Source organism: Falco naumanni, chromosome 12 (assembly GCF_017639655.2).
Source record: "Falco naumanni isolate bFalNau1 chromosome 12, bFalNau1.pat, whole genome shotgun sequence".
In the NCBI taxonomy this organism is placed as follows: Eukaryota; Metazoa; Chordata; class Aves; order Falconiformes; family Falconidae; genus Falco; species Falco naumanni.
In genome coordinates this window covers 19,201,590-19,228,202 of record NC_054065.1, presented here as the reverse complement: position 1 = coordinate 19,228,202, position 26,613 = coordinate 19,201,590, and the positions used below count along the sequence as shown (strand labels likewise).

Sequence of the window (26,613 nt, the reverse complement as noted above, 5' to 3'; positions counted from 1 at the left end):
CAAAATTGCAGAGCAGTCGTGCCACATTTATCACCATGGAATAATTCTTCTTAAAGTGTTCCTGTTTGTTTCTAGAGACAAATTTAGGTAATGAACCAGAAAAGTGGAAAGGTTTGCATAAAGGAAATTCCCTAGGCTTTTCTTGAACTGGTCTTGGAACTTGTAGACCCCTTACGTTAATACTTCAGTAACCCACCAAAAACTACCCAGGACCCATCTTCTGCCGCACCAGCGAACTGAATCAATGTACCACCATGCACCAGAGCTAGCAGCAGAGAGGGACGGGCCCCTTTTGTCAAAGGTGAGCCAGTAGGTCCATTCAGCTGCACTCCTGAGCTTCTGCCCTCTCTGCCACAACACAGACTGCTGGGGGAGGGGAGGGGAGGAGAAAAAAAAAAAAAAAAAAAGAGGGGGGGGAGCATTTACATTTCCTCACCAGCTAGTCTGTATATTATCTTTATGTTGGGCATTGTTGTTGGGACTATCATCACAAAGCATGTACCTGGTATAAGGAAGACCAAGAGAGAGGGAATCAACAGAGGGAAGATGATCTTTGATTAACATACTGATCAGAATTTAGGACATCCGAGCTAATTTCTGTATTTCTTAAATACTTCCTGCACAACTGGCAGATCATGTGTGATCTAATAACTTTTCCTTTTTCTGCATAATTAGCTTGTCTAGCAAAAATATGAGCTCTTGAATGTTAATATAAGCTTTTCAAGGCAGAGTTTTCCTGTCACTAGATTTACATGGTGAGTGAGCTTATCTTCAGTGCATAAAAGTAACAATCACAGGGTTAAGAGTAAACATCAGAACGGAAAGAATAAGGAAGTATGATTTAACTCCATTCCTTTAGGTAGAAATGTATTTCTAAAATTTTATTCTGTGTATTACACATGCAATCAAATCTTATTTTAGCTAACACAAAAAAGGCATGCATGCCATCTAGTATATGCAACCTCTGTTAAGTAATACCTATACACACAAACAAGAACGCTGTCCTTCTGAAGCAATATATCTGTTCTTTTGGTGTATTTCCCGTCCAAAGAGATAATTCACTTTATGGAACTGGAACACTAATGAAAACCAATATATTGACTTGTAAGATGCAAGCCCAAACAAATTGCACAACACACAGAGTTAAGTAGTGATGACGCACAGACTGTGCAACAGAAAAACGGATGGATCGTAACACACAAATACACATGTATGTACTGACTGGAAATTAACTGTTAAACATTCGCATGTTTGTTCTTTCTTTAAATTTTTGGACTTTGAACGTAAGTGTTTTGATGTTTGTTAATTTATTGGGTTTTATCAGTTATAAAATTAACTAATCAGTCTTCAACAGTTAGGATCTGTTATTTTAAGTAATCTGCATGAGAAGCACAGAGTATCCAAGCTCCGTGGCTGAGGTGTAATGGCATTGCATATAAATAAGCATAGCTGCTCATCTGTGTGACAAAATGCTATGTTCGTTCCAAAGTACAGCAGGAAGCCAAGTTGTCCTTACTTACAGGATGTACAGCTGGAGCCTCCTGTTCTTGGGGTTCCTCCTGACTATTTCTCCAGCAGTGGAGCTGAGTGAACACACTGGAAGGAGAAGAGATCCTGACAGAGATAGGCATGTGTAAGTTGATTAATGGTGAATGACCAATACATGGTTGATACACTCCAGACTCTCTGGCCTTTTGATGTTGATTGTAAGAATGAAGGCATCTATTTGTGTGTTTAAATTTGCAATAAAAGCACTAAATTACAGTTGCTTCTTTCAACACTTTTAAGAGCGGAAGGCTGAAAGGTTCAAAGTAACCAGTCTCTCTTCCAAAGATCCAAGGTTAAGCAAATAAAGTTCCTCGTCTCAATAAGCTATTATCAGCAATAAAAAAAGCCCCAACCATATAACAATAAATACGGCAGCATAAAAGCTACCAGGCTGAAGAAACTGGAAAAGCTTATAAAACTGAAGGGAAGAAAGCAATACCTGGTCAGTATCAGCTCTGATCCATGACAGAAGCCTTCATCCATGGCTTTTCTTTCCTTGTCTTTTAGCCTACGAAAGGCACACATAACTGGTACATTACTGATGTATAGAGTGCCCTGGATTACAGTGATGATACTGTAACTGATTCGAAGTTGAGGTACAGAAAACTTAAACACTTGTGTTTAAGTGGTGGAAGGTTCAGACACAATTGTAGCATGATACTACCACTGTCAATAGTACTTTACTTTCTAACGGTACCCTCCTGCAAGTATCTCAAAAACTGTTACAGACAACACTGCATGAACCAGTGAGGCAGGCAAATATTATTGCTCCTCTTTATAGTTCAGTGAGGAAGAAAGAGCATCTCAGAACTTAGTCTAGAAAAAAAACCAATACTCAGATCTCCTGAATCCCAAAGCCTCAGCTGTCCTTCCCCAGTAATGTAGAGATCTGAATCTGAGAGCAAAAGGAAAATTTTTGAGACCTTCCCCATAACAGGCTGTACTGAGAGAAGCAGCTGAAGCAGAATGGGAAAGCTGTCCAGGGGATAACAGCATAAACACAGCTAGCAAGGGCTTATGTGGGGGAAAGGAAGAGCTGCATAATGCTTTAGACCCTTGAGTCTTCCAGCACATCAAGCTGGCTGGGCAGCTCAGCAGACATGAGCCACCTCTGCAGAAGTTTTGAGCAGAAACTCAGTTCAAAATGCTGATGTAGCTGGAGATAGACCACTGCTGCACCACTCATCTGCGTGAACATGGGTAGTAACTGTGTCAAATGACCCCATCGCAGCCAGGAAAGACAAAGCAACAAAAAAACCACAAAGCTCAACTCATCTTTCTTGTGCGGGTAGGACTTTGCAAAGGGTACAGGGCCTCAGCATACTGAGGTCCAAATTTAAGTCTAATCTCACCAGATTTTAGACGCTACATAACAGAGATAGGTTTATCCTTGTATGTTATCACTTATTTTGAAGGGGGAGAGTGGGGAATGGTTTCTAGGTCTCTTTAAAATTGTATCTGTAACCTGTTCAGCCTTGCAGACTTTTCCTGTGCAGACCTGCATACTGACCTCTGTCCACTGAGGATTTTGAAGTTGCCTAATTGCCAAGGGGCTTGTGAACAATACCCCTTAATATTGACTGAAATGTGAAAAGCTAATTCATTATCCAGTTACAAAATGTGTCAATTCTGCAAACTTCTTGAAGCTTCCTTCTTTCAGGAACTGGCAGACTTCACTAAGTTGGGATGACAGCACACATGTGGTTCCCCGTTGCTCCAAGAGTTAATCATTAGACTGTTACCAGTAATACTCCAAATACTGAGAACAGAGAGAGAGAATTTTCTGTCATAGGTCTGGGAAAAAGACATAATGCAAAATCCAAGCCCCATCAGCACAGGGAGATGAAAAAAGCTAGTCCGTTCCCACCGAGATAGCGTCCAAACATACAAAGCAGTTTCTAATCCTTGAGAACGCATTTTAAGACTCATTTTAATAGGTACTAAGTACATGCAAACAGAAATACCATAATTAAGATAATCAATCTGCAAGGAGGAAAGTACGTAAAAAGAACATGCACACTTAAAAGGGTTAAGTAATCATGATAGTAATTATTAATTGTATTATAAATAATTATAATGTAATAGATCTCTGACTGTTCTTTTGCAAGGAGCTTAAAATAATTTCCAGGTACTATGTTAAGTTATGCAACAGAAAGGCATTCCTGAAACAGCTTTTGAGCAAACTCCACTTCAGCAAAACCATTTCTTTTCACAGAATATCAAAACTACAACAAAGCATTTAACTGTCTTAATAAGATGTGTTATGGCTGAACTTTATCAAATCTGGAGAAGAGGAAATATTCTGTGATGAAGATTTTCATTATTTAGCTTTTCATTATGATTAAATTGGAGATTAAAATTATATATTTACATATATGTATAAAGCAATGCTGTATAACAAAAAAGTATATACATAAATACATACATATGTACATATATATTACATTTTAGTCTCTTACAGTGTCACTGGGACAGAAGTCCTTTTTTCCCACCAGTTCTATTCTCAGACACTTTCCGAGGCAGGCACTGCAGCTGCTAGTTACAGATGGGTAGCTAAGAACCAGATTTAAAAACTTGTCCAAAAGTCATTCAGAGCCAGTGGCAGCATGGAGAGCAAAGCCTGCCTCTGGCTCTCCAGCTTGCTTTGCTTTCAAGGTGCAGGAACTCTTAATGAAATCTGCTGCAATGTGTCAGAGGTGGTGCATTTATGTCACCCTACCTGGTGTTGTGCAGAGTCATCTGCATGCACAGGGCAGTTGGGGAAATGCCACCACTTCATCCTCCGGTGCTGGACGGTGCAGGTTTGCATGGGGACGGTAGCAGAAGGGAGGCTGGCTCTCACAGGCAGCACCCTAAAATGGATTTTTATATGAAAAATGTAAGTGTCCATGTAAAAGCAGGCGTGACACCTGCCTCTTACATGGATTTTAAATCTCTTTTGAACTCTTTTGTACAGTGGGACGTCCTTACAAATGTGGCCTACACAGCCATGCCACTTTTGTGATAGTCTTCCATGTGCTGCAGCCTTTAAGCTCCTGGGACTTAAAGCTCCTGGCTGCTGTTCAGAGGCTTACTCTTCTGTAACACCTCCAGACAAATTTTAACTGGTGGGATGCATGCAATGTTATATTTCCTAAAATCTTGTGTTTCTACCCTATGCTGTTTATTTGAGTAAACTAAAAACTATCACACCAGAAAGGCGTGCATCTATTCTTTTTAAATGATTAACAAAACAGATCATTTTGGAAGCTATGGAAAAGAAAAAATAACTTCACTAGTAGCATGGGGCGTATATTCAATGTTTAAACATTGCCAAGCAATGAAGCCATTCTGTACATTTTATTTCATTGAATTTGATCATGTTTGAATCCACAGCAAAACTAGCCTCAATAGCTTGAAGACATGGACAGCTTCTATGCTTGGACCCTGGAGCAGTCCTCAGAATATACAAGCTACACCCAGGAGGGGCTGCGTCAGAAGTATTTTCTCCATTTCGTGTATTAAAGAAAAAAAACAGGAAAATATCACTTTTACATATTCATCTGTGACTCCAGCTTTTTCTCTCATGAAGTCATAAAACCACACAACATGCTTACATCACTGCCAAAATTCAAAAACTATAAATAGGTCTATAACCTTTTGGTTCAAATTGGAATATGGGTTTCTTTCGAAAAGACAGAAAGGAAAATGGAAAATTTATTACTCAAAAAATAAACAATGTCCCTTCAATACAGACATTGTAGCACATATGTTCAACAGTAACCAAATGTGACGTCAAAAAAACAAAAAAAGAAAATAACCCAGAGAATTATGATTTTTGGGTGAGGATGTAAACAGCAGCAGGAACAGATGAGTATTTAAAAATAAAGAGCCTATTATATTCAAATGAAACAAAGAATGAGGAGACAAAATAATAAGCTATAAAAATATATCTGTCAGCAAAGCTGTTTCAAGACTGAATGTTTTCCCTGTAAGATACTCAGGAAGCACCAGGCACCCTCCAGGTTTAAAGCTTTCATTCCTGGGCTCTGAGCTATATTGGTGTCCTGTAGAATAGGAATTGAGATGAGAAGAAAACATTTGACCGACTGCCCCAGCAATCATGCAATGTTTTATACTCTGTGGAGCGCTGCCTAACACAACAAAACCGAGTATTGTTACAGAGGACTCAAAGAGTCCAACCAATTATGTCCCTTCATGGGCATGGCTATACTAGCCTTTGATCACCAGCTCTAACTACCAGCAGTAAAGCAAACACAAATCTGCAGACAGCATCAATAAACCTTGCAGTGGGAGGGAACAGAGATACTCTGTGCCCAGTTGGCGCTTTTTTTTTTCTTCTTTTTTCTTCCCCCCCCCCCCCCTTTCCCTTAACCCCCATCAAAATTACCTACTGGTTGTCTTCTCTAAGTTACAGGCAGTTTCAAAGCAAGCAAAGGGTCGCTTTATTCACTTTTTAAAGCTAGTTGCATGGCATCAAGCAGAAAATTTAATTTTTTAAAAAAGCATACTTCAGCAGAACTCCTTAACCAAGGCAAAATTCAGTCTGCTAATTACCTGGACCAATTCATCTGTGCTTTTATTAAGCTCTGGTTTTACACACATACAGATATATATAATACACATATTCGTGATCAAGGAGTTTGTAGAAACACTCTACTTCACTGTTTGCTTACTGAGTGGACTCTTCCCTGAAGATTTTCCTGCTAAACACAATCTGAACACTCCAGATTTTCTGGCAATTCGTGCTGTTACTTCACTATGATCTCACAGCTCAGGATTTAATCAGTGCAGAGGTCTGAGGCAAGCGTGTGTTGAGCATCGCTCACCCAGCGCTGCAACTTGGCCTTTTTGCTCCCACAGTGCAGAAGTTCAACAATACAGACCTCCCGTACCCAAGAAGCACATAGCCTTTTCAAGCTCAGAGGCACTGCTTCAGTGTAGAAACCACAGTGGTTTTCATCATGCAGAACAGACAGGTTTAAGGCACAGATCTGAACAAAAGATTAGGAAAGGCAGCCTGGTCCCGCAGTTAAGCCACTAGCCTGGAACCTAGAAATCCCAGCTCTGCCAGCATGGCCTGCAACACAGTCTGTGCTGCTGGTATCAACACACAAAATCACGTTAGCCTCAAGCCCCAGAAATATGCAGGGCTTGAATGACCTTGAAATGACTTTAAGTTAAGCAAAATACCTTTGAGGGTTTGGGCCTTGTTTGCTTTGTGCTGCAATAACTGTCCATAAAATAAAGGATAACATTCCCCTATCTCGCCACGTACACTGGACACCCACTGTAACAAGGATACCCAGCATGCCTGCTAAAGCAAGGTACCGCACCACCTTAAAGAGGCATGAAAACAAAAATAAGGTTTCACATCAGCCTCATGTTGCCCTTCTAACCTGAGAAAGGAATGGCCGAAGTAAGAGCCCAGGGTTGCAACCTCAGAGACCTGTGAAGAATTAAATAAAATCCAATTCTGTCACCCTTGTGTCTGTTGTCAGAGATTTCTTAATAACTGGTGGATGCTAACTGGGCTTTATGCCTGCTGCCTGCTTTAACTGGCACATGATTCAGCTCCTGCCACTGCATGAAGCACTGAGTTTATTTAGCTGTGTCTCCCTAACTGGCAGAGCTAGTCCTCCCTTTGCTTCCAGCTCTGCTGCTTTAAACACCTCACAGTGCATATCACTTGGGAGAAGCCCTGCTCCCATGGCTGGCTGGCAGGAACCCTGTCTCTCATGTGTAAATAAAGGCAAGACAATGCTTTTTTAACCACATTCCTCAAAATAAGGATCTATAAAAAATTTTCCATGCTCTCTTCAGGTAAAAATGTACATACAATTGTTTAAAATGTGCTGTAACAACTATGCCAATCCAAAATTCAGGGTGTGAGAATCTGGAGGAAAGGGAGATAATTATTACTTGTAATGCACCAAAGCATGAACAACATGACTTGGATTCAGTTTCCAACTTACTATAAACTTTGCATATGTTCTCACTGCATCTTCCCAATACCCCTGTTACTTTTGCACATGATCCAGATGATATGGCATCTTTTCTCTCATCATTTGTCTACCTTATCTATTCAAAAAACAATCTGGAGGATAACAAATTTCTTTTGCTGGGAGGATCAGCCCTAAGCACAAGAATTCAGTGAAAAACATTACTATAACACAGCCACAGCTTTTTCACTTTAGTAGCACTACTTACATCTGGATGAAAAAGCAGTGCATGCCAAATAGGTAGTAAAAGCCAAAACACATGGGTGATCGCCAAAAAGAAAACTCAAGCTTTATAATTTATAATCTGTTAAACTCGTATCTTTACATTAAAAAAAAAAAAATAGTCTGCTTAACTTCCAAGCAAACTCTACGAGAAAAGACGAAACAAAGCACTGAGGTGAGAAGAGTCAAAGCAAAATCAGGCCTAGAATGAAGAGCAAACAGAAATTCAAGCCAAGCCCTTATGTAGAAATAGAGTAGTAATACAGTATCTATAACAAGCAAAGCTGTATTTAAACAATTACAGCCCTATAATAAATTGCGAACAGAGTAGATCTGTGAACAACACACAAGGTGAAATTGCATCTAATATGGTGATTCATACTTACTCAGAAAATCTGGTTGTTACTATACACTAGTTGACACCAGGCTGCATTTTATTCAAACCAATAAAATCTTTTGTGTGGTCTCTTGACCTCACTAATTATCTAATTTACATTTAAGACAATAATGTTGCTTAGTAATTTAAAGAGGAAGTGTTCCCACCCTGGAGTGTTATCCCTGCATCTCCTCTGAAGAAACTTTAAACTGGAGAATACTGCAAGTGAATGGGAGTTCTCTGCAACTCAGTTCCTAACTATTTCTTTTAATTGGCTGAGCTCCGGAGTGTTTAAAGCTTTACATATCAATTCTATCCGGCATGCTCACAGGAGGCAAAATCTGGAGTTACCCCAAATTACCCAATTCTGTGGTGGTTAGAGGAAAAGTAAAAGTCTCTCCTAAGCAGGCTCCAGGGTACCAGGATGCAATCCAACAATGTGCAGACACTTAACATCTTTTCAAGGCCTTGCATTTAAAAGACCAAACTCATCTCGATATTCTGGTCATCAAATGTCAGTACAGAACTCAGAGGCTGGGACCACTGTGCAGCATCTTCAGCCAGACCTTACTGTACTAGAGGCAGAAACTGCATAGGCTGGGAGAAAGAGAGTTATGCCTTGAAAATAATTCCATCTTTCTTACACTAGTAGGGAAAGGGGATGGAAAAATGTTAAGTGATTTTCAGAAGAAGCTGCTTCTATCTTCTACTACTGTGGCACCAATGGAGAACTAAACACACAGAAATAGACCTGAAGTCAATAGGCTGGTTTTTCAACTTCATATTTTCTTTCCAGTAAAGAACTGAGTTTGTCTTTTATATACAATACAGTTGCTCCTATTCAAACAGTATGTGAGAGACCATAGGTGCTTTCTTGCTAAATATAAAGCAAGCATGAAAACATCTCAGGATGAAGTAGAACCCCTAAAATTTGGTGAGTATTACCATATTGACAGGTAGTCCACCACCTGAGGCCACTTCCATCTGGAGCTGCTGTGTGTGCATTTGAGCTGAAAGCAGAAGCTGGCTCAGGCCACAGGGTGCAATCATGAATTACCAGTATCACTGGTTTATACACTTCTGTTCAAACAGTCTCCTGTTTTGCCACCTATTTACCCTGGGTGCAAAGCCACCCACCTGCCTCTACTCCATGTCACACTTCAGCACCACATTACTTATATCAGCGCAACTTTGTGGAGGGATGTGTATAAATAAAACAGATTGGATCTGCAGATCCGAGTTGATAAGACCAAGAGAAAAAAAAAAAAGTTCTGCTGCTGGGTATTTTTGTGTGTGGAAATGTTTAACCTGGATCATTTCAGCAGAGCAATACAAACAGGTGCATCAGCACAACCAGAGCAACAAACTGCAGCACAGGAACAGCCAGCAGCAGCAGGGATGGCAAGCGGGAATTTCTTGGAGTTTGCCTTGTGTCAAATCCAATTTATTTAACATCTAATTACATCCTTAGAATTACCAAATAATGGGGGAAGGAAACAATCATTAGCTTTTAAGAACAGATCTGATGCAAATTATTTCATATTTCTTGTACTTACACAAGAAACAAGACCTGGACATACTGCATTCACTTGCTAATTCTGTTCTGAAGAAATTGATCCCTAAATGATTCTTGGGAGCCAACCAATTGTAACTGCTGAAATCCTCTCAGACTTGCCACTTCCTGAAATCTTTTCCCATTTTTTCCCCAAACGACGCTGTGTTCATCTAGTAGTAAAGGGCAACGAGGCAACCTTCAGTAGCTGATGCGGTGTGCCCCTCAGCAGATGACATATACTGAAATGTGACCATGATCCCACAAAAACAGGGCGGCAGTAAACTCCCTTAGAGCTTGTAGTTCATTCATGTTGCTTTATAAATAGTTCAGTAGTAAATGACTGACAATACCAGCTAAAAAGGACACCAGCCACTGCTGGTCTTCCCCCCTCCACCCAGGGTTGCTGCCCAGTCCTGGGGTCTACACGTATCTGTTCCTCAACCGCAGTTTGCAGCCCAGAGTAGTAACATAAGTGGTGGCCAAGTTAAAATGCCAGGCAGTGGTGGCTGAAAAGCTGGTACATACACTCATTACAAAAAGTCTACTACAGAGTGATGTTTCAGCAAGAGAGAAATGCCCAGTAACATCTAGATACCCCAACAACATCTGCTTTCTCTGAATCAAGTCACAGAGCTAAACCTACACCAATGTGTAGAGGAATATGTCCTTCAGTTTGCAGCATGTAACTGCAAACATACCTCAACTCCCAGAATACTAAGAGCAGATAATACCATGGGAGTGGTGAGGGCTTAGCCCTTTTATAAAGGACACCATACAGTTCCCACCCCTATAGATGCAGTTTTTCCCTAGCTAGCAGCCCAGGTCAGAAAAGGTTGAGCTGCCTCTCACTTGAAAAATGTAATACAGCTCAGCTTACACTGGTTGACAACATTATGAATGCCACAGAGAAGATAAATGAGAAGCAACTGTTCACCTTATCTCCGATACAAGAACATCCAGTGAATTTTTCTGAGACTACAATTAAAACAACATTGGATAAGACAGCAGCTCATATCAATGGCTTGTTGCAGAGGCATTCAAGACAAGACTTTGTCCATTCAGAGAAGCTCCCCTGGTAACTATTATGATCTGGAGACAACCTACAGTGCAGATGTCTAGTTTTCCTGCAGCTGCGAGGGTGTACCAAGCACAGCAGCACTACACATGCCATACCTGTACCCTCTCCAAAGCTACTGCCCCATGGGACAGAACAGAGGGCAAGAGGGGTGAGAGGGACTTTTTGTCAGGAACAGCATGGCTCTTCTGATGAAGCATGTTTGTATTGTTGGTCATGTTTGTCTGTCACACCTACGGAGGCTGCAAACACTGTGCAGTTTTCCTCTGGCATGCACACAGAACTGGGCGCTGTGGTGCTACTGCCATGATTGCAGCCTTCTGACACTACTGCAGGATGAACATGGTAACATTAACAATTAGTGACTCAGATAAGGCATTCTGTTATAAATCCTCATCCAAATCACTGAGGTTGTATGCAGTATAAACTCTTCCAACACACAGCTAGCACTCTTCACTCACTCTGGGGTACATGTTCCCACCCTTTCCCATCCGCCAGCATTAACACTTATGTGACCTCCTGGGGAGCAGGTTCATACAGCTCATCACTTCTTTTTTAGGTTACTTTTTGGCTGGATCAGCTTCCTGAAACAGTGCAGCAGGGTTGCATAAGCGTTGGTGCTGCTGCAAAAGAAGGGGTGATCACATATTACTGCAGATGGGAGGTAAGGAAAGGATGAGATGGATACATAACCTGACTTGGAGAGTATCCTGAACCTTGACTGAAAAAGAAGGCTGTGGCTCTCGGGAACCTAAGGGGTTTTCTCAACTGCAGAATTGCATGGTCCCAGCCTCAGTGACTCCCATCCAGGACTTCCTTGCAAAAATTCACAAAAGGCTCCATAAGGCTGTGGAGAGATGGGTAGATCAGACTGCTGCACTGGGCATGTACTTGGCAGATTACGGCAACCCCAGACATTTACAAAGACAACAGCAACTGCCAGAAACTAACAGCTATGCACACAGGAGTTCTCCTTCCAAACATCAAACAGTGGAGACTACATTTGGCCCCTAAAATATAGAGGTAGTTGAGCTTTCTCTAACAACCATCTCACATGCTGCTCCTTTGCAGGAGGGACTGTGCCCGTTGGGTCTGGGGGCACGAGCCAGCTGGAAGTTCTTGCTGTGCTGTTTGGAGGTTCACGTGACATGCCAAAATGATCAGCCAGACACCAAGTGAAACCGATTTCTCTCAGACATCTTTGGCAATTCATGTTACTGCCAAGTGTACTCCGGGCTCCAAATACAACTCTCTTGCCTGCAAAGCCTTTCCCATGACCTTAGCACACCAGCCACCCAGAAAGAAAATTTGATATAAATTTGCTGATAGGCTTCTCCGCTCAGAGAAGCTTTTCATTTTTCAGATATACATAAACTCACTTGGTTTTCAAAATGCACCTCTTAACAGAAATAGCTGTCAAGAGTAGACAGCAATGAAAAGTTGTAGTTAATACCAGGCTACAATATACATTCATCAAAACACTTGGAACTATGGAAAAAAAGGCTCTAGCATAAGATATTCTTCCTTCAAACAGAGCTGGGCCCAAGTAACACCTCAAGAGGTTAGAAAAATCTGCCCAAAACATTGTCAAAGCAGCCCCACGATCAAAACAAGAGGGGATAAATAAGTCTGTTGGGACAAAAAGTTCATCACCTAGCTCTAGGTAGTCTGTCCAAGCAGTTTCCATTAACGCAGAGCAGAAAGCACAAAGTTCAGCAGGCACGCTCTGGGGACGGGAAACTAACCAAGGTCAACAGCAAAGGGCTGTAATGGCTTTCTCCAGGGCACCTCTCAAACTATCCCCCCATTAAACCTTAACCTAGCTTTCTATTTAAACTAATTTACATTTGTTTTGCTTGCTAATGAACCTACCCAAAGAGGTTTGTAAACCCTGGGAGCATTCCCCAGCTGTTGAGTGCTCAGGCCCTTTTCTGAGGGCAGGGACAGGAGGCCAGGGGTTTGGCCATCACTTGTATTTCAACAGCTATTGATCACACTGTTTCATACCACAGAAGCTGTTCCAAATTGCTAAAATATTCCCCCCTCAAACCACTCAAGTTTAATTTCTCTCACAGGAAAAAAAAGAAGAAAAAAAAAAATCAAAGAAACACTCGTATGTTTCTTCAAATCAAAACACTGTCAGATCAGACACTGGCACAAGTTCAGACCTTACATTTGTGGGGCTGGATCAAAGCAGAGCCCCAGACCTAAAACGCAAGGAATGAACAGGTCTGGATCTCCGTGCTGTGTTTTTTTGGAAACCAATGTCTTTTCCTACTGTGTACGTTTCTTAAAGGTAATGGATTAGGCATTTCCCAATGTAACAGGAGGGTGCAGGAGCACAGGACTCCCAAGAATCACACTCAAGCAGAACAGAGACCACCAAGACATGGGGCAGCCAGGGAGACACAGAAGCAAAGAACCAGTGAAGGCTGAGAGCTAGAGCAAAAACTGTTTGTACAAGTATTGCAATGCCTTGGAGCGGGTGCTGGGAGCCTGGGGCAAGCTGCTGTTGTGTTGGCCAGTAAGCAACATTCTGGTTTACCACTTAAAACGATGATTTGAAGAGAGCTCCCGCTCCTATGGCCCTGAGTACTACCTGCTTGATGCTCGCTCTAAAAGTTGCCCTTCTGCCCCCGTCACCTTGTGTGTGTAACATCAGTACAACACTATGAAACATGGCACAGGGACAGCACTTGTGGAGACCTGCCCAGGTATTTTTAATCGCAGCATTGTCTGAAGCTGCTCAGAGCAGATTATACATGCAGATGTAAAAATGCCTGGGGTAAAATCCCGGCCCTGTCATGTTAACGGCACCCATGTTCAAAGGCTCGCTGAAGCTTTGCGCAGAGGGCCGTGGATGCAGTTTTGCCTGTATGCAGAGAAATTGGGAAATTACTTTATCTTATGGCCCCAGATTCCTGGTCTTTGGCCTAAACCATGCGCAAATAATACCCAGCAAAACATCAGGGGACAGAGACACTCAGGCCTACAAGCTGGCCTGCACCTCCACCAGAATAGTTGTAGGCCTCTGGGAAATGTTGACAACGACTGAGACCCTGCTGACATTCAGTTGCCAGCTTCCCATTATCTCTTTTGACATAATTTGAACCCTGTCCTGCTGCTGAAAACATGTGGAAATATCAGAGACTGAGGGCCTTGTGACAAAGTCAAACCCACATAGCTGTGCTGTTGAGCACTGGGAGTCAAAGCCCACGGGATGGAGTGACCTGTCACCCCCTCATGGCTCGGGGACTCCGACTCACCCCAGTGGGACTTGCGGGGGTCCCCGCTGCTCAGGATCAGCTTCTCTGGAGGCAACAGAATCAAAGACAATATTGACCCATGGCTCCACCATGGTCCTGCTCACTTCAGGAATGTGTTTCTTGTATCAGGAAAAGCAGAGAAAGTTCTTTTAATCTGTGGGAAAAAAAATAATATCTGGTTTTCTTCTTTTTCTTATAATTCAGTCAGTCACCATTTGCTTTTCTCCTGTAGAAATCCAAGGGTGACAGCCTATAACACTGTCCGCAGTGTCATAGAAAGCACGCAGGCCCAGAGGAAGGTGACTCTAAAGTGCTCTCTATTTTAGTTTGCCTGAGCTCAGACAAAACAGAAAATGGAAAGAAACACAGAAAAAGGAGAACAGATCATTTCAGCATCTGCAAAAAGGTATAACACCTCCATCGAGACCATCACTCTAGAGTCCTCTCTAAAAACACTGAAGAAAAGCTTCAGGATCCTTGAAGAGAATATCAGCACATATCATGGCTTTTATAGGTTAAACCAACCTGCCAGACTCAACAGTTCCATTGGGCTCTACGTTCAGATTTTGTGGATACTTCTAGTTCCACACAGATTTACCTAATTTCTGGCTTCAAGAAACACCCATCTTTTAGGAAGGCTTAAACAACGTGAGGCTAGGTGGCCTGCGCCTAGTTACTCAGCTAGGCCAGTCATCAATCCCTTCGCAAAGATGCAAACATACCACATGTTTGCGGCACGTTTGCCTTACCCTGTAATGTCTGCAGTCAAGGATGACCACAGAAAGCACGCCAGACATTTCCATCCAGCTGCTAAACCTGAACCATTTCGCTTATAGAAAACCTGCCAGTTATAAAAATAACTTAATTCCAGGTGGTTAGCGGCGGGTTGGGCAGGTCAGCAGAATGTTAGTACTGCTGTCCACACAAAAACATCATGTTTTAGCCAAGAACATTAAAAAAAAAATAAACCTGGATGACATATAAGGAACACCTACAACTTTCTGTGCATGATCCACTGATTGTATTGATCCAGCTGATCTGAATTATATCTTGCATTTGCAGATTTATTTCAAAAGGTATTTATAACTAAAAGCAAAACAACCTGAAATAAGAGTCTTCATTTCCAGAGTCCTCCTCCTGTGAATAAAGGCTATTGTTTCTTTTGAGGAAAGAAGAAATCGCAATGCTAATACCAATAACATGTGAAAGCTAACAGCCAGCTCAGGTCAGAGCAGAACTCTTGATAAGGCTTGGCAAGCTTTTCAAATGTGATTAAACTGCAGCAAAGTCCAAGGTTTCCTAAAGCCACAGCAGTGTGTGAGGAGATGCTTAAATCCTGAAGTTGCTACAAATGACTGTATCACAAGGACAGCTGTATGGTATCTGGCTCTTTCCAATGTCTCTATCCCAAACACTCCAGCTATTCAGTTATACCAATAAATATTATAACAAAGCTGAAAGAGTATTGAAAATTAGCTGGTTTATTAAAATGAACAAAAATGTATGTTTAGTTTTTGAAGTTTAAGGACTATCCCTTGAAGTGTGACCAATGCAAAAATGCATGGTTCGTTCCTTCTCTGATACACCCTGGGCTGAAAGACTTTTGCATGATATGCTGTTTCAGCAGGGAAGCTGCTCGCTGTTCAGAGGGAGATGCTGTAATGTATGATGTCCTCAACTGTCATTTCACAGTCTTAGATGGCAAGTTAGTACCACTAGGCCTGGTTTATCCAGGTGGAGTTAACCCCAGCCAACAGACTGCCCCACCTTAGTCATGCAGTGCTGTAACAGAGCCTTCCCAAGGAAGGGTAGAGTCCTGCACCTCTCTGTACAGCCAGCCCAGGGCTGAGGCACTTGCACCTCTTCTGCCAACGACCACACAGAGCTGCAAATGAAGCACAGAAATGTTGGAAGGCATGTTGAAAGCACCAGGTGCAAGCTGGGAAAGGGTGAAGGGGATGTCCCACAGTCACACACACATCTGAACTTCCACCATTCACTGTCTACAGAATTTTACTACTTAGGAAATGGTTTCACCTTACATTGTGAGCAGAGAAAATCTTCCAAGTAAAGCAATATGGTAATTCTCTGTTAAATTTAGCTACATGTTTTGAATAAAAGAAGGCAACAAGAAAAAAGCAGGCAAGGTGGGGATGAAACGACAAGAGAAAAAGGCATAACAGCAAAAAGCCTGAGGTGTAAAATCACTATCTTCATTTACTGAAGGAAAGGAAAAAAATTCCTCTACTCATACTACTTACTACTGATATTCATTAGAGACCTGATTGTTCAGACTCACTAAAGCTGTGAACATGCTATGAAATGCAAACTTTTCCTTCATACTTTCAATAAATTACAACATAATTCTCTGCCCAAATTCTTGGGTCACCTTGTAAGGCAAAGGTCTGAATCCTGACCTCCAGCACAACACAACTAAAAGGAACTTGGTTAGCTGATATGAAACAGAACTTCCAAAATGCTTGTCACATGAGCCTTAATAAAGCCATGATAAATCCTTTTCAGAACCAAAATAAATTAGAACCTCAGAGTACCCTAAAGTCCAGTCTAAAGAAATTAATCTATGATTAACACTTTTTCATCATATTCTACAGACACAGTGTTTCTTCTTTAGGAGGATGATGCTTTCGTGACAGTTATCAGGAGACTGGGAATAAATCTCCCTTCATCTTGATTACTTTCCCCCCAATAAGTTCTGATAGGACCTTCACCTTTACAGTGCCAGAGCGACTTGTAACAGTGCATTCAACAGTGTGACTAGCATCTACCATGTGTGCTTTGCTCTCCCTCAATGAATTTGGGAATCCTGCGTGTGCACTGTAATCTCTTGTTGTAGCATGCATACCACTGGCTGTTTACGATAACAACGGGTGATGGCGCAGCTTCTGCTAAAAGGAGTTCCTGTTTCACAGGCTCATATTAAGACCCTCCTGGGGAAGTTACATGTCAGAGTTGAGTCACTCTCGCAGTTCATCATCGCCAAAAGTAGCACGTCCTGAGCTCCAGCCCTGCCCTTTCTTCTCTCCATCCCAGTCATGCTAATGCACCCTTTCTCTTGCATCAAACTAATGTTCATCAGAGCCTTCACTGAGCTGATTCAGTTCATTAACCTAGAGGCAAACAATTCACTTTTTTGTCACGTTAGTTTTCTTCCAGGCCAGCGAATTGAATGCGTTTCACTCAGGGCCTGATGAGTGATAGACTTGCTGCCAGCCAGGGGGGAGTTGGCAGCCAGGAGTCAGGGAGAGGAGCAATAAGATGAGGACAGGACACTGGATGTCCCCAGTACAAAGAGGGACATGATCAGCAGTAACATGTTGCTTTACCTTCAACAGTCTGACCCTGACTGGAGATTTCTTTGCTGCCAAAGAGTGAAACTGCCAGCTGCAGCTCTCTTCCTCGAGCTCTCAACGGTCGGCCACAAACACTTAGTTCAGGCCAGTAAGGACCCTGAAAGCCAACTGGGAGACTCTGAACCTAATCTAATACCCCATGGAGAGTCAGGGCAAAAAGTAAGTTTGATGCATTCATGACAGCTGCCGTTGGCGAAGAAATGCACACTGCAACTTTCTGTGTTTCCCAATGGCTAACAGTTTTAAGACTGCTTGTTTTAGCTAGGCATTTCATCACCTGCAACCAGCTTGAAAAAGAAACACAGGTCTGGACAAAGTGAGTGTCAAAGGAAGGGATTTTGTGCCTGGAAAGGCACAAAATTTGCCGTACTCTTAATCCTAAATGCCTTCCTTTTTCTATGCTTATTGCAGATCATTTACCCCTCTCCTTGACTACTCCTGCTTCTTGCCAGCTTTTTACACAAGTTCTTCCTATTTGCCTGCCTTCTCATGCACAGAGACCTTCCCTAAATACCTCTATACAGCTGCTACAACCTGTTCCTTTTATAAAGGCTCTAAGAGCATTCCCCTACTATACATGTTTACAAGAAATCAACTACTAATTAATAGCCAGGAAGCAGAAAGCTAACACTTGTATGTTTGTATTTGCACATGAATATGTATCAAATGTATATACAAGGGTGCACAGTATATTCAATATCACTGTTTCCCCTCTTCCACCATCCCTTGTATGCCAGGACATCTATCTAAATTGCGCTGGGGCTTGATTCCTATGACTAGTTGGGAAATCTCATTTTAAGGTGCAGTGCTTTAATACACTGGAGGTTTGTCTAATCCCATCCAGTTTATTCCAACAAAAAACAACACATGTCACTAAACCTGACTCCGTGTGAGCTGACTGTCTCCCACCAAAGTGATTTGCTACTTTTCCTCTAAAAATAGCTAGGAGGGAAAGGTTTCTTCTCCACAGCTCTTTCTTGAAAACCTATGGTACAGTACGATGGCTGACAGACCTTTCAATAGAGTAGGTTGGATGCTTATACATCATTAATTGATCCAAGCCCTTGATAACCTGGTAAAAGGATACAGTCGACTGCTTTGTAAAATAGCCAGGATTTCAAAGACTATACAAACCAGTGGATATCATAGTATTTAACCTGTTTTCTCAAAAGCAGAGTTAATCTGCATAACTCCTTTGCTCAGTGATACTCATCTACATATTAGCCTTACACACACAGTCTGATCTCCATTTCATGTGAGCTTTCAGCTTAATTTTTGCCTTTTCTTCCTACTGCTTTTTGCATCCCAAATGCATTGCTTGTAACTTCATAGCCAAAGTAAATGAGTTCAATTCATATAGCAGTTAAAGCTTGTGCAAGTGACCCCCATGAAACCTTTCTCTGCCACCACCACAGCATCCGTGATACCATTAGGACCAGGTGGCATTACCATCTATAACAAAACTTTTCCAAAAGCCACTCTTGCCACCTTTTAGCTCTGCAATGAATTGAAGCACTGCTGCTGTGCAGGGAAAACCCCTGCAGCTCTGAAAATTATAAAGGAGGAAAGCAGACAGGTCCTTAGGTGGTAGAAGGAGGTTATGGTTTCCTTCCAATAACAGTTACCATATCCTTTGATATTCTATCTACTTTATCGTTTTCCGCAGTTTTGCAGAATAGCAGCTGTGATAACACAGAGCCCATCTTCTGCACTGCCTCTCACTGTACGGAGGTAAGGACACGTGTTGGGAGCCCTCAGCTTGCCTCAGCTAGGAGGCAAAAGATGAGTCATCACCTAACCCTGGAGTCAGGGGTCACCCCCTCTGGGGAGTCACTGAGTTGTTCGGTCCACTCACAGCTAATCCCCAGTGAGTGGCTCTTGCTAAAAGATTTCTTTATCCCCTTAGCTGAAAAAAAAAATAACAACAGAGTTAACAAGCCCAGTAAAAATCCATGACTTGGGCAAATCCTTAAGGATCAAGTGGGGAGGGGGAGGGAACATAAACTAATCCAAGAGTCCAAAACGTCTTTTGCCAAAGCCTTTTAAAAAACAAAAACTTCACTAGGGTCTCCTCGTTAGTGGCTATTACAGGGGAGGCATTTCTTTCTTTCTCAACTAAGAATCTCTTCTCAACAACACAAACAAGGGTGCCCATTGACGTGCTGCAGTGCTTTCTAATCCATCTGACCAGCTGGCTTTGTGTGTCCTTTATACATACTGCAGGAGAAAAAAGAAAGGCTTCTCAGGGAGAAGAGCCTCTGTCTCCTCAGCAGAAATACTGGTTTTACTGCTGGAGGGCCCACAGTGTTCTTAGGGAATAAATACAAAGTTTTTTCTTAATAGAAATGTTTACAGTATATGGTTTTGACTATCAGCAATGACTCACAGAATTGATAAATGACCATTTTCTTCTTTTTGCCCCCCAAAAATTACAGCCATCTTAGACCTTGGTTCTGCCACTAGTTTCCCAATCTGAAAACATCAGCCCAACTTTCCTGGGGTTAAAACAATAGCATTAACATGTCACTGAATTTCAGTAGCTGTCTCACAAATGAGCATGAGACAACAGAAGACAGAGAGCAAGAGGTACATAGAAGGGCCTGGGTGGACCTGTGAATTACCTGCAATACCAGCTTGCAGTGCTTGTTTTCTAAGAGTGTGGAAAGTTTCCCAAACCATCGTTTCCCTAGCAAAACTCTGGGCCCTACCCCTAATTTGAGGGGCAGAGGTGTAGGTGCTGTCAGGGGCAGCGCCAGGAGGTGCCGCAGCAGTGCAGTGCTTCCACCGAGCCCCCTCGGTGCAAAGCCCTCGAGAGCACACACTTGGCAGGGCTAGTGCAAACATGGCCTTTACAAACTCTGAAGATGTGAGTCAGAGCTCACCTCTTTCTGCAGACTCCTTCCTCTCCCTTCATGTCAGAAGTTTTTTCCATCTATCTGCTTGTGAAAGAAGTCTTCTAAAGCAATATATATTCAGATGTTTGGGCTACATCTGTAAGGGCTATTCTGCCATAACATTAAGAATAACACAGAAAAAAATGTTTTGAAAAGGTGCTAGCCCAGGAAATTTTAACTTTACAAGCAATTACAAGCTCATGTGGTTACTGTTCTGTCTTTTCGAAGAACGTATGTACCTATCTTAATAAAATGATTGGGAGGCACGACTGAGAATGAGCATTTAATCCCAGAAACTTTGAATAGTGTAGTCATTGTTCTAATGGTCCCAATCCTTTCCAGAGTTGACAGCTCCAAGGGTAAAGTCGCTTAGCCTTGTGCAATGCAGGAGTGAAACACAAGGAAGCACAGCACAAGACAGCCTGGGTGAAGATAAACATCTACTGGGAGCAGTCTAGCTATCTCTTTTTTTTTTCCCTCTTAAGCCAGTTTCCCCTCAAAGCTGTGAGTAAAGGAAACAAAAGGTTGGATGTGCTTAAGACTTTGAAAACATAACTAGGCTCCTTCGTTTTTCATGTCTTTCATTTTCTGGGGCTTTGCAATTTGCTTCCAACCTCCCCACTGTGAAGTCCTCAGTCAAGTCAAACCTGTTTGCCATCTGTGTGTGAGTGCCCTTATACCCAAACCCAGCCAACAGTTTAGAGTAAACAGACCTACCCAGGGAGGAGCTGGAATTTGAACTGCAAATCATCTGTGTCCCAAACAATTACTCCCTCTCCAGGTGAGGGAACGCAGCAACATTTCTGGTGTCTAAGCAGATTTCTCTGCAGCAGTTTGAAAGATGGGAGATCGGCCTTTTTTCATCACGGGCAGGGCAGTGCCTTAAAGAGACTCATCAACACAAAAAACTGCTTAGCTAACTAGTCTGCTCCTTTCGCTTACCTACTGCTGATTCGTTAAGCTAATATTTTAAGAACAGTGGGTACATCCTGGAACCACCCTCTTACCTCAGTGATTATGTCTAAATTGTTCTGCCGAGTATCTTACATAAGGCTTGCATAAGTAATGCGTTCTGCTCCTGGTAAATTTGGTTGCTCTAGCTAATGAGGAGAACCACACTGTGAACTTCCCAGACTGCAGAATGACCAAAACTGCAATGCCTGACACAGTGCTCATCCTTCTTTAGCACAAGATTGACCTTTCAAAGAAGATTAAACCTAGGCAAACAATTGAAAAGCCTGAGCAAGCTGAGACCTGGCAACAAAGGCAAACACTAGCACAAAGGAATCACAAAAAGGAAAGAAAAGGGTAGGAATAAATAAGGGAGAGTAGTAATCACTCTCCATCTGAGAGAGCAGGGACCAGAGACAGTCCTGAGCATGGAGGGATTTTGGTATGCAGCGCTAAGATCTCCACCTTCCATGTCCCCTTCTCACCACCACTGGTTTAGGAATGCTCAGATTCAGAGCTGTGAACTCACCTGCTACATATGCATGTTGTAATTACACCAAGTAGTCCACTCACCTCTTGACCACATTATTTGCAATGTAAATGACAGGTCTCAGATAAAGGCTATCTATCTGCTGAAAGAGCGTGTCCCATGCAAGACCTGCACGTCCTGCTCCTCATAGGAAAACACGTCTCTTCTGCATTGGCTGAGAAGGTTTCTCTGCATACAGGTCAGGGTGGTAGAGGCTGAGAGGGTGAGCTACATAATTGGTGTGGAGGGGTATCAATTCCAGGCTGTAAAATGGAAGGGTAACTTCAGCGAGCTCCATTAAAACACTAAGTATTACTCATTATTTCATCTTTTTTGACTCTTTTCCCAAAGCCCAAGGATTCAGGCTTTGTAGGCATATAAATGGAGGAAGCTAATATGGACAATATACATGGCCCACATTTGTCACACATATCCCGTTACCCATAAGTGAGAAGACATGGCAAATTAGAAAATTAAAAATTAGTACCAGACAATGATACTTTGGTAATCATATAGATAATATGTGTGACCTTCTGTATTAGAGAGTGTGTACAGTATGATTTAAACCTTACACTAAATCTGTAAGAAAGGTGGCCAATGGGACTAAAGGGGGGGGGGGGGGGAAAGCAACCCACAAAACTCACAGTGGTTGGGAAATACACTAATGAATGTGGATGGTGCAACCATCATTTGCCTCCCTTGTCATTATGAGGCAGTCCCTATTACATGATCACACACTGTTTTTGCCTAGACTCCTGCCTCATTCACTGCGTAATTAAAATGAAGGTAAAGGTTTTAATGCTAAATGCCTTGGCAGTTTAATCTAGGAGTCACTGAAGCTTCACTTGTAGAACACATAGCTTATGTTTCCGTCCACACTGAAACAAAGTCAAAGCTGAAAATCATGTGTTAGGCACCACATATTTTCTTTGGTGTGATCAGCCTGGTTATATAAGAGGGGTCCAGCCTGGGAGAGGAGCAAACTTCAGATCCCGATGCGTTTGTTGTCAGCAGGTGCTGTGTTGTGTTGTGACCTGTTCCAGCCACACCTATAATCACACAGCAAGCTACAGGTAACTCCTGAGATTGCCTTTTATCTTTAATCGCTTCCTGTTCACACTTCATCCTGCCAACACCTCCTGTCAGGATTATTGCTGTTTATTTCTCATGAATATCTAAGAATATCATTCATCCCAGCAACAAAGGTTTCCAAGCAGTGAGGCGTGCTTCAGAAGTGACCTGCAGTATTTCCTAAAAGGTTACTTGATTGACTTGTTGGTTGGGAAAGTAAACAGGAAGACCTACATTGTCTGTCATAAAAAGCAGCAGTATTAGGCAGGCAGGGATCACCAAAGCAGTTATTCCAGTGTAGTTCTCTAGAAATGAAAGTCTCATACACAGATTAAGTCATCTACTAGTAGCACCAGTACTATGGCTCTGATCTTGAAAGTTCTTAGTCAGGTTGAGTTGTTTCCTCTTACAAATACTTAGATGAGACACAGTTGCAGATTTTAGATAAACTGCACTGGTTACCAACTACTCAGATCCAGGATTTCCAAGAGATGCTGGGTTTATTTAGCTTATGATCTAACTGCACAGTACAACTGAGTCATAACACAGCCTCTCAGAAGTCCACATCTCCCCCTCCCAGCTACACATAACAATACTTAAGTGGTCAGCCTAACTGCTTTAAAGACAGACCTGAAAAGCCTAGTAACTAACTTCTGTCTCATGAGGACCTGCAGGTGTTAGCAGCAGTAAGTCCCATCATTCATGCTACATCCCACCATGCAACCAACACAACAAGATGGACATCACAGGCCTTCTAGAAATATTCTATGATAAACACTTTAAAACAGCAGAATCTGTTTGGGAGGTCACACAGGAAAGCCATATCAGGGTACTTATGCATCTGAAAACAAACTTTTTTTTATTTTATTGCAAAGAGAAATAAGACAAAAGTGAGGGCACACTAAATGAAACTATCAGAAGTTTACTCTGAAACAAAAAGGACTGTTTCTTGCACCAGATATTGCTTAGCTGTAGAGCACATTGCCACAGGATACTGCAGACATCATGGCTAGAAGGGGTCCAAAAGCAATTACACAAAGCTGTGTAAGGGCTACTAACCTCAACCTTGGGGATACCATCTCTAGCTCCAGTGTAACACACCACTAAAAACAGTGAGAGTACACTAAAAACACATCACTATGTCTGTCCTGCTCTTTTATCTAGTTACTGACCACTGTCAGAAGCAGGACAACAAGAGCTGTTCTTATATTGTGATTATTACAGTCCCTATTAGGCAAAGATTTCCAAGTAAAACTCAGCTTTCCACCATTCTTCATATGCCTCCTGTCTCCACTGGAGCAGGTACAGCTGCGATAACCTCAGTTTGGGTGCACTGCCCCAACAAATAGCAGCAAAATGACAGACACTAGACACACTAGGCCTTGCAAGTCTCAGCATTCACCCCCTGCTCTACATCTCTGTCAGTCCCACATAGTCTGACCAGTGAGAATTATTCTGCATCTCCCATTTCACACACTCTTGGCTCTAATTCTCTCTCTCAGGTCACAGTCTTGCCTCTGACCAGACTCAGTTGCTCCCCAGGGTGACAAAATTACCACTTCAGCCTTACAGCAGTCATCAGCACTTCCCAGTGTTGCTCTTCTCTCCTGTTTAACAGCATCTTCCTTTATATTCACTGCTAGCTGGAGTGTTTTTCACTGCTGCCTAGAGCTTCCCCTACCACCATTACACACACTTTCATAATTAAGACTTCTCTGCCTGAGTCAACCGAAAACTAACAAAAATGTCAAGTTATCTCAAAACTATTGCCAGAAACAGCCACATCGCTTTCAGACAGTCTTACTTCTTGCAAGCACTCCTTGAATGCAGAAACTAAAGCAATTTCTAGGTTTCCATTTATCCTCCATACTTATTAGTGTTTGATAATGATGGTTTCTGCATAACTCGGTGAGTTGCAATCATACCTTTAAAAGGCTTTCAATGGGCCAGTCCTCTCACTATAACATTTGTGTAAAACTGACTATGTTCCGCTTTATCCCTTGCAAAAATGCACTTAGTATTTAATCTCAATGACTCCATCTTCCCTATGGTCCTTCTGCTTTGTGATGGGGATCAGCATTGCATGTATGCAAGAAACAAGGAGAGCTGCAAGAAAGACCAAAATAGAGTCCTGGCCCTGTTGGGTGGACTGATTTGCCACAGGCCTCAGGGACCTTCAGGCTCCAAGCTATGCAATTTAATGTCTTCTGTGCTTGGTATTATTGATCCCCCTACCTTTTCACCTAGAAATTATGGCAGCTTTCCCTGTGGGTGAAAAACCAAACAGGCTCAGCTCTTAAGAAAAATCTTAAACGGCAGTTAGGAGAAGACTTCATGATTTTAGGTAAAACAATATTGATTTTTATGAGTCTAACCACAGACTAAAAATAGCACAGCACCTATTTACCCTTACTTCATGAGTGACGTGTTGGCATTCTTTTTATCACTACACCATGAACGAAAGACACAATAAAGTTAGCTATATCCTGTAAATTACAAAACATTGTTCTCCAGTTAAACTATTTGTCTTGTTGAGGAGCTGCTGCCTACGGCTGCTTTGTATACAAGAAAGAGATCTCAGATGTTGTTAGTACTTGGAGAAGAAGCAGAAAAATGATGGCCAGCTACTTCTGGAAGACATCACTCGTTAATTACCTGTGGTTCACCTGGATCACTATTGAAGCAAACAGCTATCTGCAAACTAAGTACAGAGAACTAGGATGAATCACAATATGCCAAACACTTATTTCTTAACAGAAGTCAGCCAGCCAACAGGACTCTAAAATGGAAGGTTTTTTCTTAAACTTCTCACTGGGAAGGATTTTATAAAATGACGGGAACTCAGTAAAGCTCGGACCTTCTCCCTCATGGCATAAGATATCCATAGAGATTTCTAAGATTGCAAGTATTTGAACCTGTAGGGAAGAAATACTGTGAGCAACAATATTGTCAGCTTCTGCCTGACCGGCTGGTCCAATATTTTGGTAGACATATTCGACTTCCTCCACATATTCCCTACCTTGTCTCATGCAATGGGAGTTTGAAAACCCAGGATGTCTAATGCTTTATTTTAACTTACGTCACTAACATATACAAACAGCTCTTTAAAACAGTGCCCTGGGAACAGAACAAGAATCAATCCTTTCCATATGGACACTTGCTTCTTCAGATCTTCCTTCCAAGCAGCACAGTTCTTGCGTCCTCTCCCTACAATACACAAAAGGAAAAAACCCAAGCTAGAGGCAATGTTTCCAGCTATGTTTCCTCTTGTTCTGGGTGAATCCTTCCGGCAGGCTTTTATACGCTCTGGAAAAGGTATGCTGTTATAACTTTGCAGCTGCTATTGACTGTAGCAGTCCTGTCTGAATCTGGTCCAGTGCAGGTCACCAAGAGTCAGTGCTAGAACAAGCACTTCTTAGCTGTTATCTATTGCATCATCATATCACTTCCCAGCATAGTGTCTTATCACTGATCATCTGGAGACAGAGATTTTTCTTAATTTGCCAGATGGAGCTCAGTAGGGCAAGTTGTCTCTGGAATACCTGAAGGACAGAACAGCTACGTGTGGCCTTCTTCCTCATTTTTATTTTTACTGAAAAGTAAAGCAATCACTGTTGGCTTTACAAGAAGATACTCAGGGTTATCCACAAAACCAGAGAACCCCAAGTAAGTAAATGCCTATAATAAAACAAAAAACAGTAACAAATGCATTGTTTTCTCTTGCTTCTAACACAAAACATCCCGCTAAGCCCC

At 42.1% G+C, this 26,613-nt stretch overlaps 1 long non-coding RNA gene across 1 annotated transcript; it reads right to left on the bottom strand.

Moving 5' to 3' along the window:
• Positions 1-435: 435 nt before the first annotated feature.
• On the bottom strand, positions 436-2,711 carry LOC121096402. Its single transcript, XR_005830488.1, has 3 exons — positions 1,988-2,711; positions 1,521-1,614; positions 436-502 (listed from the first exon to the last, which is right to left on the bottom strand). It is a non-coding gene; the product is annotated as an uncharacterized LOC121096402 (long non-coding RNA).
• Between the last annotated feature and the right edge of the window lie 23,902 nt (positions 2,712-26,613).